Source organism: Protopterus annectens, chromosome 8.part0, assembly GCF_019279795.1.
Source record: "Protopterus annectens isolate FY-2018-M chromosome 8.part0, PAN1.0, whole genome shotgun sequence".
Lineage (NCBI taxonomy): Eukaryota > Metazoa > Chordata > Ceratodontiformes > Protopteridae > Protopterus > Protopterus annectens.
In genome coordinates, this window is record NC_056741.1 from 1141545298 (window position 1) to 1141557517 (window position 12220).

Genomic DNA, 12220 nt, shown 5'->3' on the forward strand with positions numbered 1-12220 from the left:
GAAGGTATACAAAACAGTTGTGCAACCAGTACTTCTGTATGGCATAGAAACTTGGGTATTAAGGCAGATCAGCTGAGGAAGACAGAGGTGATGGAGCTTAAATTCCTAAGATGGGTAGCGGGATGCACACTGTAGGACAAATGTAGAAACAATGACATCAGAGCAGAAGCCAAAGTAGCTCGAATTGCAGAAAAGGTCAAAGAGAACATATTACAGTGGTCTGGGCACATGCCCAGAAAAGCAGATTTAGTGAAGAAGATTAGGGAGACACTGGAAGAAGGCAAGAGGAACCAAGGATATCCAGCAAAAAGGTGGATGGACTGAGTGAGAGAAGACCTGTGACAATCAGGCATGCCTGTCACAGAAGGTAAAAGAATGAACTGAAAGAGGTGGCATAGTTGGTACTACAAGCTTAATTCGTGTAAAAATGGGAGGGGGGGTTGATGGTGATGATGATTCTTTATAACAGAACTACAGAAAAGTTGGGGAGCAGACTTACCTGGATGAGAAAGACCTGAAAACTCTGTATGCACTTCAGAGGTGTATAAAAGTGTCTATACTTTGATTTTGTGCGGTAGACCCGTTGAAGTTTGTTACCACTAAAGACAACTTAGAAAGTGTGCCATTTTGAATATACTTCCATTCCTACATTCCATGCCCATGATTACTGTTCCTTCTGGTAGCCAAGCTGGACACTGTTGTACTGAGTTCCTTGAAATCTATATTGTTGCTGCTATTGTTCTACTGAACTGAGATACGTCTGGGATGTTAGCATACAGGACATTGACATTGCAAGGTTCCATTTTGTTGGTTGGTTAAAATCTGGACTTTGGACCTGGGATTCAAACTTTCTTTCAGTGGAGAACCCCTGGACTGCAGTTTTGTTATAACTATGGCCATCCATTCAGTTTTATTTATCTTTGCTATAATGGAGCCATTTTTTTTTTTTTTTTTTGGAGAAGGGTTACATTTTTTTCCATTTTTTGAGATTATTAGTGATAGTTTGTGTCATTATAATGTTCATTGCTGTGCATTGTAATAAATAACTTTTTTTCTTTAATTTCAGGTCCCCACCACACGACTATCAGTCTGTCCTTTCCAGTACCTGTATGTGCCATTTATTCCAACACAGGGCAAGCTCTTATCAGCCTATTTATTTCCCTCGTGGGGTAGGAGAACATCAAGCAAAGTCGTCTTCAGATGTTATAGTCAGATGTCTGGAGCAATACCATTATCTGCTGTGAAGCTGTGATTTGTGTATACTTGTCTGTGTTCCCACCCTTAAGTGCAGCTGTGACATTCATAATTAACTGCTCCATAGGATGGATGGATGCTTACACATATGTTAAGCTCCCTGGTTATATGGCACAATGATGTATAAGAAACAATGCCACCCTGCTCTGTATGTTACATTCCATGCATCTGTCTGCTGTGGCATTGCCTTGAAGTAGACCACAACCTTCCAGTTTGACAGCTCGCTTCCACCTTCACCAGCATTACCCCCCCCCCCCCAGGGCCTGAGCTGTTAGCTGACCATGGGTCATCTGTATCTTAACCAGAGCTTCATCCCTTTCTGCCATGGAACAAGGTCGTGGCTGTGGCCCAGACAACATGAAGTTGATTAGAATGCCAGGCATTTATTCAAGGTGGCATGGAGAGGGTGGCTACACTTATCCTGGAGTGAGGAGAGGGCAGATTATGGCCATCCAAATGCCAAAACCCCAGGGAGGAGGAGGTGAGACAGGGCAAGGAACAGCACAGAGGTAGATGCTTTGGAGATAGGTCTAATTGCAAGTCTATGATAGTGTATACTCAAACCATGGAGAGTGTTGTGATCCCCAAGTTATGCAGTCCCCTTGTGTCCCTGCACAGAGGAGGGGACAGAGCCCTCTAATACATCCCATTTGTAAGGTACGTGTGGCAGCACAGACAACCCTTATAGCTGCTTGTGTGATAGCGCCTCTGTACGGCTCTTAGCCCTGTACTGTGGATAACTAGTATGGGGGGCCTCTGTACGGCTCTTAGCCCTGTACTGTGGATAACTAGTATGGGGGGCCTCTGTACAGCTCTTAGCCCTGTACTGTGGATAACTAGTATGGGGGGCCTCTGTACAGCTCTTAGCCCTGTACTGTGGATAACTAGTATGGGGGGCCTCTGTACAGCTCTTAGCCCTGTACTGTGGATAACTAGTATGGGGGGCCTCTGTACAGCTCTTAGCCCTGTACTGTGGATAACTAGTATGGGGGAAGAAATGCAGAATCAGATTTGGCTCAAGCTAAAAAGCAACTAAAATTGTACTGTGTGTTTACTGTTTATTTGTTTCAACAGGTTGTTAACCATTTGGGAAAATATGTCAGTAGTGAATAAAAACACAGCTGAAGAGTCGTTTCCAGCTTTCTTAGTGTCGGTTTCTGGGATACTTAGTGAGGCAGTTTAAAATGCCAGCCCATCTTGTTTGACACTTTTTTCATGAAATGTTAAATGGGTATGCACTCCTTGAAAAGAATTAAAGTGATTCAGAATTTACTGCATACATCAGCAACTAAAGCAATGATACTACAGAAAAGTAAGTGGGAATGGTGGGCGTACACCATTTTGTCTAACACTGGTTAGGATATGTGGGTGATAAGGTTAAGTGAGGGGTAATTATTTTAGTTTACTTGGTGCTTTACAGGGCTGTGGATATTTTTTGTGCAGATAAAGTGTTAAACATCTCAGTGTCTACTTACAAACCAAAGAAAGGGACCCGATTCTGAGCAATTTTTATGGGGCCAGTAAAGATACCCCAGCAGTACATGTAGAGGATTTTTACATTTCAGTTTGAAAGCACCCATACTTTTAGAGGGAGATTTCAATGTGGGGGTGGACACAAATATTGATAGAATCCTCAAAGAAAAAAATAGACTTCCTAAGTGGATACATGGAATCTCTGTAACCCCACAGGGAAAGATTTCACATGTATAATCTCCTAGGGGATAGCCAGTAAGATAGAGATGTGATTAATTAATAGACAGAGGGGTTTCTACACAATGAGATCACAACAGGTCCCTCACATCAAATTCTGATCGTAGAATGGTCCTGATGGCATTCACTGATATTCAAACCCCTCCCATTGTTAGGCACTGAAAAAACAATGATACAAGGAAAGGGCAAGTACTTAGAGGGTAGATTAGAGATTCTGATGCATGGTACTGGGTTATGAGGTATCACAGTTTGAAAAGTGGGGGGTACTTTAAATAAAGTTTAGGAAAAACTTAAGAAAAAAATGACAAAACTAAGAAGCAGAGAGTTTAGAAAATGAATTGCATATTGTGAAAAGAGACACATTGCACATACCACCTATAACTGATACTACATATCTAAACATTAAAACAGCATATTAAAACATTATTTTGAATTTGTTTATGAGAAATGGAAAAGGGTTTTCAGTTTTACTAAGCTCGGGTGCTCGTCACCAAAATGGTGCCTAGGTGACTAAAAGAAGGGACTAGGGAGGTAATGGTGATATATTTGGTAAATGTACAAGGAAGTGTTATCAGAGATCCAATACATTGTAATAATCTGATACTGCAGGAATGCATGACAATTTTCCAGCCAAACCATAGTGTAGAATATTTTGATATGGACAAATCCCTGTCTTCAATTAAATTATCTCAACTATCTAGTCACCTTCATTTTTTTACCTGTCTTATTTCAACTACTGGATCAGATTCCCATGTGAAAGTTCCTGGCACATATGGGATTACACCAGATTTTGTAAACATTTCAGGAAAAAAAGTAAACTGTGATCCCCATTGTGTAGTTGCTTATAGATGCTCAAGTATTAGGACAATTCTCAGACTCTTCCTCTTTAGCTAATGTATTATTTCCCAAACTTGGAAAACATTCCTTAAAACCTAATAATTACAGACTAGTCTTCCTACTGTCCTTGGAGACAAGTATATAGCGAGAGGCAAGTTGGCATAATGCTTAAGGTCTTCGTTTCCACGTGCACAAGGTACAAGGTTTGATCCTGACCACTGGCTAATGCCATATGAAGTTTATGTATTCACCTTGTGTCTCTATGGGGTTCCCCCCACCTCCTAAAAACATGCTAAGTGTTTACATCTCAAACTCTCCCAAGCATGGAGTTGTAGGCAGCAGCACAAACTGTAGATGGTGCCCTATTGGGAAAAGAGTTGTATAGACCAACCTCTTTGGGCATCTACTGTTGTGCTCAGTATCTTCAAGATAGGAGAACACAGATCACAGACTGTGCACCATAACAGGACCAAGCAATCAATGGTGTAAAAGTTGGCTGCAGGTGATTCAGTTGCGTTGACCATTATTGTCTTCAAATTGGCATTGGTATGTGCTTGTGATAAGTGGGTTGAGGACCATATCTATTCTGACCTATGCCAGGGACCCATGCTAACTGTGGGAGGGGTGTATGTGCCCCTGTTGGCCAGTGTGTGCCCACCATAAAGACTGCCAGCTCAGTGTCAATCAGCTACTGGTCTGCCGGTGTCCAATTGCCACACTTGGGTTACTTGAGCTAGCTCTGTTGAGCAAAATCTGGACATAAAAACAATCAACCTGCCAGACCATAACTAAGAATTGGTACACACAGTGTAGGTTCACTGTCAGGATGGAGCATGGAAGTGGATGCCATGATGGTAAGGACGAGGCTAGCATCCTATAATTCCAGGATCCAACATGGAAGGGTAGTGCAGAAAAAAACACTCAGCTTCGGATCCAAAGTTTACTACTCAGTAGCGGTAGAGTCATTAATTTCAAAGTCATCCCCATAAATCAGTCAACCCACAGCATAAACCACTGGTTCCCACAATCAGCTGCAAGCAGTGATCAGAGAAGGCTCTATGGTCAACAGGGACCAAGACGTTTACTGGAAGAAAGTAAAACAGTTCAAGGAATTACTCAGGGCTCAGAAAGAAAAGGAAACAGGTGTTGTTGAAGAAGAATGGCTCACCTCAAAACAGCATGTGTGAGGACTATAGAACTGATATATGGCTGAACCAGGTATGGAAATAAAGTACACAAGAAAAGCCAGTGGTGGAATGCAGAAGTCCAGGAAGTCATCAAAAGAAAGGAGTGCAGGAAAAAGTGGGAGGCTAAGAAGGAACACTGGCTGGCTACCAAAGAGGCTAAGAGAGGAGTTGCAATAGCAAAGAACAAGGCATCAGAGGCACTCTACCAGCTTCTGGAAAGTGACCCAGTAGATGACACAAAGGAGCTATATCAGGTTGCAAGGCGAAGACAGAATGATAAAAAAGATAGTCTATATGCAGACGATGTGGCATTATAGGCAAACTCTGAGCAAGAACTTCAGGAAAAGATAGAGAAATGGAATGCAAAACTAAAGGCACATGGGATGAAATAACTGAATACAGATAATACAGTTGTAATGGCAGCAAATGGAGAAATTAGAAGAAGCTGAGAATTGAGACAGAAAGGAAAACAGTGGAACAGATTAGCAGCTTCAGGTATCTGGGAGGGGTGCTTCAGGAGAAGAGAAGTCTGAATGAGGAGGTCTAATCTGGATCAGAGGGACTTCAGCCAAATGGCACAGAGTGTCAGGGGTAGCGTATGACAAAAGAATGCCAAAGAAGCTGAAAAGTAAGGTGTCAATGTCTCTATGATTCCCCAACACCCAGGATACTTTTAGATTACACAGTCTCCCAGGCTATTTGATTGTCTAGAAGGGTATATCAGGGGTGCCTTGGTTTCCCTTTAGTTTATTCTAGTTGTAGGGACACTTACTATCAATCTTAGAGAACATGTATCATACATATGCCATATGATGGCATCTCTATTTCCAATACTCAAAATCTGACTTCCTCATATCTCATAGATGACCATATATTGTGGCTAAATTATGTAAGATTATGCATTCCACTAGTTTCTTTAGAAATATGCCATTTGTTTCACGTTCAGGCTCAGATATAAACATAGATACATCATTACAATTTATCTTACACAGGACATGTTCCAACATCTACATAGTGGGTATCTTCTCACCTTTCAAGATTGTTTCTCAGGTTGTCTATTTAGGTAGCCATATGTACACTTAACAGTGTGGGACAATTTAAGATGCAAACCCATGCTAAAGGAACTACATCTCAAAATATCTCAGTGGAAAATATAAGATGCCCTTTCCTGATAAAATGCAAGCAATTAAATGTTAGTGAGCAGATTTACCTCATCTCATATGCTTTAGTACAGTAAAACAATTCAATGGTATCATTTCAAATTTTCTTTCCGGTTCTGCCATCCTTAGGATTAGCCAGAAGAATGTATAGGCTCTAAAACAGAAGGAAGGGGTCCACCTCCAAATGTGCATTACTTTGCAGTTGCCTTTATTGGATGATAATGTTTGAGAGTTATAACTCACTTTCATCTGGATGTATTCAGAATTAACAGTTATTTCACAGGGAAGAACCCATTGAGAGCTAAATTCTTCCAGCAAGGTTTAGGATCTAGTGGGATTAGAAAACAGATTTGTATATAAAATAATCTGAAAAAATAAAGTCTCACAACCCAGAGTGATTAATCTTCTTACACATGAATTCTGATAGGGTTCCCAGTTCACAAATTTCTATAAATTCATACTGGCAATATATGTTTATAAACTTGTCGAATGTGAAACAGAATAGGGATAAGTCTTATTTGGAATGCAGACCCCTCTCTAAATTTCATTGGTGGCAGTTTCTTCAATTTCAGTTTATTCTATTGTAGTTAATTAGAGGAATACCGTAAGAACATGTACTGTTACTATTTTCTTCCTTCCACAGTGGACCAGAGCTGTCATAGATGCATTTTTCAATTTAGTCTTATTGTTTACAGAGTCGGTTTCTTTTCTCTCTCTCTCATTTCTCTCTCTCTCTCTCTCTCTCTCTCTCTCTCTCTCCTGATTTTTAAAACCTGAAGACTGGAGAAAGCTGATTAGTGTGAAAGTTCTATCCAACATGCATATGTTTGTGTGTCTGTGTGTGTGTGTGTTGTGTGAGTGTATATATATATATATATATATATATATATATATATATATATATGTGTGTGTGTGAGTGTATATATATATATATATATATATATATATATATATATATATATATATATATATATATGCCCCTAACTCAGATTATTTTACTTTTCCTTCTAACTCTACTAGCCTTCATCACCAATTATCAAATCCACCTCCTTCAAATACTTAGGACTTCAACCAGCCCTCACAAAGAATATCAACATCTACATAGCTTGTCTTTCTCCATAGCCCCCTATCTCTACAAACAAACAACATTTGATTTATCTATAAATATCTTAAAACTAAATATCCAAATTTACGATCAAATACCAAACCAAGGCCAAAATATAACTGGCCACACTCTTCCCTCTGTAAAACATCAATTCAGACAATTAGTGCAGATATTCACCCCAGCCCAGGTCCCATGGTTAATAAAACTATCACTTCCAAGCCCAAAATAAATCAGTCACCTAATACTGCTCAACAAAAAACAGAACCCAAACTCACCTTACTAAATATGAATCTAAGAAGTATGTGCAATAAAACCCATGACATCCATGCGTATCTTGCCATATACACTCTTGATGTAGTCATAGCTACTGAAACCTGATTAAAAAAAAAACAAAAAAAGAAAGAGTTCATCCCCCCAGGATATAATATATTCAGGCATGACAGATATAAAAGCATGCAGACGGTGTAATGATTTTTATAAAAATTCCCTAACCATCATCTTACTCCCACAGGAAACACTCAAATTTAACAATGCTGAACTTCTAATAACACTCCTAACAAGTAAACTATATGTTTAACAGTAATTTATATACCACCAGAGAATAACACTGATACTGCTGAAAACATCCATCCTATATTGGATATCCCAACAAACTAACCATGAAACTGTAATACTTAGGAGAATTAAATATAGACTGGCAACTCATAAATTCAGCTACCTTCACTGAATCCATAAACTTGTACAATATCAAGCAATTAATAACCACACCCACTAGAGTCAATAAAACTTTATGGAGACAGTCATCATTAGAATGGATCCTTACAAACAAACCAGACAAGCTGACAAAAGTAGGCTGCTTCTCAGGTAGCATAAGTGACCACATACCAACATATCCCATTAGATCTCACCATAGCCTAGATAAACATATTATCTATAATCAAATAATAAATACAACTAATTTCAGCAAAGATGTTTTCAATGAAACACTAAAACAATATAACCATAATGTACTTAGACCAATGCCACTAGATACTGCTGTAGAACACTTTAACAACATATTCTTACAGACCTCAAATAATCTAGCACCAGGACATTTAAAAATAGAACTCAGAATGCCTTCCAGCAATTTAGACATCTTAGAAACCTTGCAAAACTCCATGTCAAACAGGACAAGCAAACATATACTAATCTACAAGACAAACATAAAAACAACCCAAAACATTTTTGGTCATCACTAAATAAACTACTCCACCCTGGCAAGACCACCAATCCCTCTCCAAAAATAAATGATATGACAGACTTTATCCTCACACAGTTTAATTCCTACTTTATACAATTAATATTATCTCTCTTAGACAACAATACATCTGTCTCCCTCCCTCTTTCTACCCATGTCCAGCCAAAACCACCCACAGCTCTTCAGTTTTAGTGCAGTGCTCACCTAACTTCTAATGCAGTTGCTCCTTAAACTAAAAACTAAATCTGTAGCTGCAGACCAATTACCATTACACTACCTAAAAATGGCTACAGAAGTCATAGCCTTCCCTGTGTCCATACTGATTAATAGGTCCATAGCAGAAAGATTCATCCCATCACTGTGGAGAAAATCCTACATCATACCACTGCAAAAAGGCAGCACATCTACAGAGTTTAATAATAATAGCAATTCTCCCTACCCTCTCCAGAATATTAGAGAAATGCATCTATATGCAGCTGATGCAATACCTAACCTCAAACAACCTGCTCTCAGAAACACAATATGGCGTTACGCCCCAGCACAGCACCATTACTGCTCTACCACATTTTACCCAGATGATAAACACAATATGGCGTTACGCCCCAGCACAGCACCATTACTGCTCTACCACATTTTACCCAGATGATAAACACAATATGGCGTTACGCCCCAGCACAGCACCATTACTGCTCTACCACATTTTACCCAGATGATAAACACAATATGGCGTTACGCCCCAGCACAGCACCATTACTGCTCTACCACATTTTACCCAGATGATAAACCGACATAGAAATGATGGTCTGCTTGTGTCTGCCATGTTCTTGTCAAAGGCATTTGATACTGTCTTGCACCAGCAACTGTTCGTTTGATTCTCCTCAGTAGGACTTTCAGAAAACTACTTGTTATTGTTACTTATCGGGAAGGAAACAAGCTGGTAAATGGCAATAAAGCTATTCAGCCTTCAGTTACTAGAGGTGTCCTTCAGGGCTCTATCCTAGGTCCCATCCTGCTTAATATATTTATTAATAACCTCCACACCTCCTCTCACCATGTTAGTTTAGTTCAGTATGCAGATGACTCAACATTAATATGTGCAGCCTTAACAATAAATAAGCTCCAAGACAATACTGAAAAATCGTTCTCTGTAGAAACATGGCGCAAAGAATCAAAACTCCTACTCAGTCCCGAGATATGCAAGTTAATGCTTTTTACCTCAAAAAGTTGTCAAAATCAAAAGCAGCCTTTCACCGTAAAGTCAGCAAATACTACTGTCATTGAAACTGTAACTCACGGTAAAGTTCTAGGTGTGATAATACGGGTCTACTTTACATGGTCAATTCTTCAGAAAGTCGACTTTCATATGGCCGAGACCATATGATCGACTTTCGAAAAGCCGACCATGTAAAATAAACACATAACACACACCAAACACTTACCTTTCATCTGTTAGCAGGGGGGGCAAGCCCTCCTGCAACCCCCATGTGGTCTCCACCCCCCCATACCCCCTGTAACTTAAATATACCAACTCTGAGTCTACTTTACATGGTCAACTCTTCAGAAAGTCGACTTTCATATGGCCGAGACCATATGATCGACTTTCGAAAAGCCGACCATGTAAAATAAACACATAACACACACCAAACACTTACCTTTCATCTGTTAGCAAGGGGGGGTAAGCCCTCCTGCAACCCCCATGTGGTCTCCACCCCCCCATACCCCCTGTAACTTAAATATACCAACTCTGAGTCTACTTTACATGGTCAACTCTTCAGAAAGTCGACTTTCATATGGCCGAGACCATATGATCTACTTTCAAAAAGCCGACCATGTAAAATAAACACATAACACACACCAAACACTTACCTTTCATCTGTTAGCAGGGGGGCAAGCCCCCCTGCAACCCCCATGGGGTCTCCACCCTCCATACCCCCTGTAACTTAAATATACCAACTCTGAGATCACACTACAGTGCGGAAGTGGAAATTTTCCCATTCCTCACTGTACGGAGATAACGGTTCCCCATGGTCGGCTTTTCGAAAGTCAATCATATGGTCTCGGCCATATTTATTTATTTATTTATTTTACATTTGTTAACCGGGCTGGTCTAACTGGATACATATCCGTTTTCAGTAGAGAATACACAATAGAAGTACATATTTAAATTGCAAGAATTGAAAGTCAGCTTTCCGAAAAGTCAACCATGTGAAGGGGACCCGATAATACATGACAAAATCAGATATGTCCAGAATATAATGCTCACTATTAAATCTAGACACCAGAAACTAAGCTCCCATTATAGAATAAATAGATTTCTTACAGATGCTGCAAGAAAAACTGTGGCCACCACCTTCTTGCTGTCAACTATTTTATACACCACTCCTATCTTTACAAACGTAAACAATACTCAAAGAATGAAACTTGCCTCTTGTTATAATAAAATAGCTAAATTTGCCAACAATCTCCCTCATAGGAACCACCATTGTCATAACTTAAAGCAATTAAAACTGACATGAACTGCACAGCTACCTAACATATCCACAACTAACTACAGCACACAAACTCATACATCATCCAGAAAAATGCCCTGCAGTACAAAACGTATTACTGTCCTACTGTACAGCAAGGGACCGCCACTCTAGTAAAAAAAATCTTACTACTCAGAAACAAGTCAAATAATGTTGCAGGGGACTGGCTGTACTCCCAATACCTTGCTAAACTCTGGAATAGTATCCCCACACAAATAAAACTCAATAGTTTTAAACCACTGCTTAAACAACATCTTAAACAATCCTGGTCCTGCCCATGCTCATCGCAAGCTTTAACACTTTGTCCTCATTATGTAATGCTCTCCAAGCACTCTCCTTAAACAGAATACTCTCAACCTCTCACTGAAATGACAAAACAATTGTTTACACATAACTGCTACCTGTGCAATCCACTAAGTTGCATGTTGGTTTTCTCTTTAGTAACTTCTACTTCCTTAAAATCTGAGAATGTATAAATGTAACTATTGTATGTGTATAAATGTAAATAGAAATTTAACTACTGTCTGTTTAACTGGAACTATTTATAATGTAATTATAATGTAATGTAAACAAATGGAGCTTTTCTCCCCAGGCTACTGCTGAAAATGGATATCACCCAGGTAGACTTTCCCAGTAAGTAAAGACAAAAAAAAAAAAAAAAAATATATATATATATATATATATATATATATATATATATATATATATATATATATATATATATATATATATATATATATATATATATATATATATATATATATATATATATATATATATATATATATACACATATATATATATATATATATATATATATATATATATATAGATATACACATACACATACATACATACAGTTGTACCTCCACTTACAATAACTTGACTTCCGCTGATCCACTTATTCATGAATTGCCAGTGGTTTGCTTAACTGAACATTCGGCACAATTTCTGAAACTCACAGACGGTGTAGAAATAAAAAAGTACAGTACATACATAATAATATAATAAATTTAATCATGAAGTATTTATATTTTTGAACACAAGTTTTATATATATATATATATATATATATATATATATATATATATATATATAGAGAGAGAGAGAGAGAGAGATACACATACACATACATACATACAGTTGTACCTCCACTTACAATAACTTGACTTCCGCTGATCCACTTATTCATGAATTGCCAG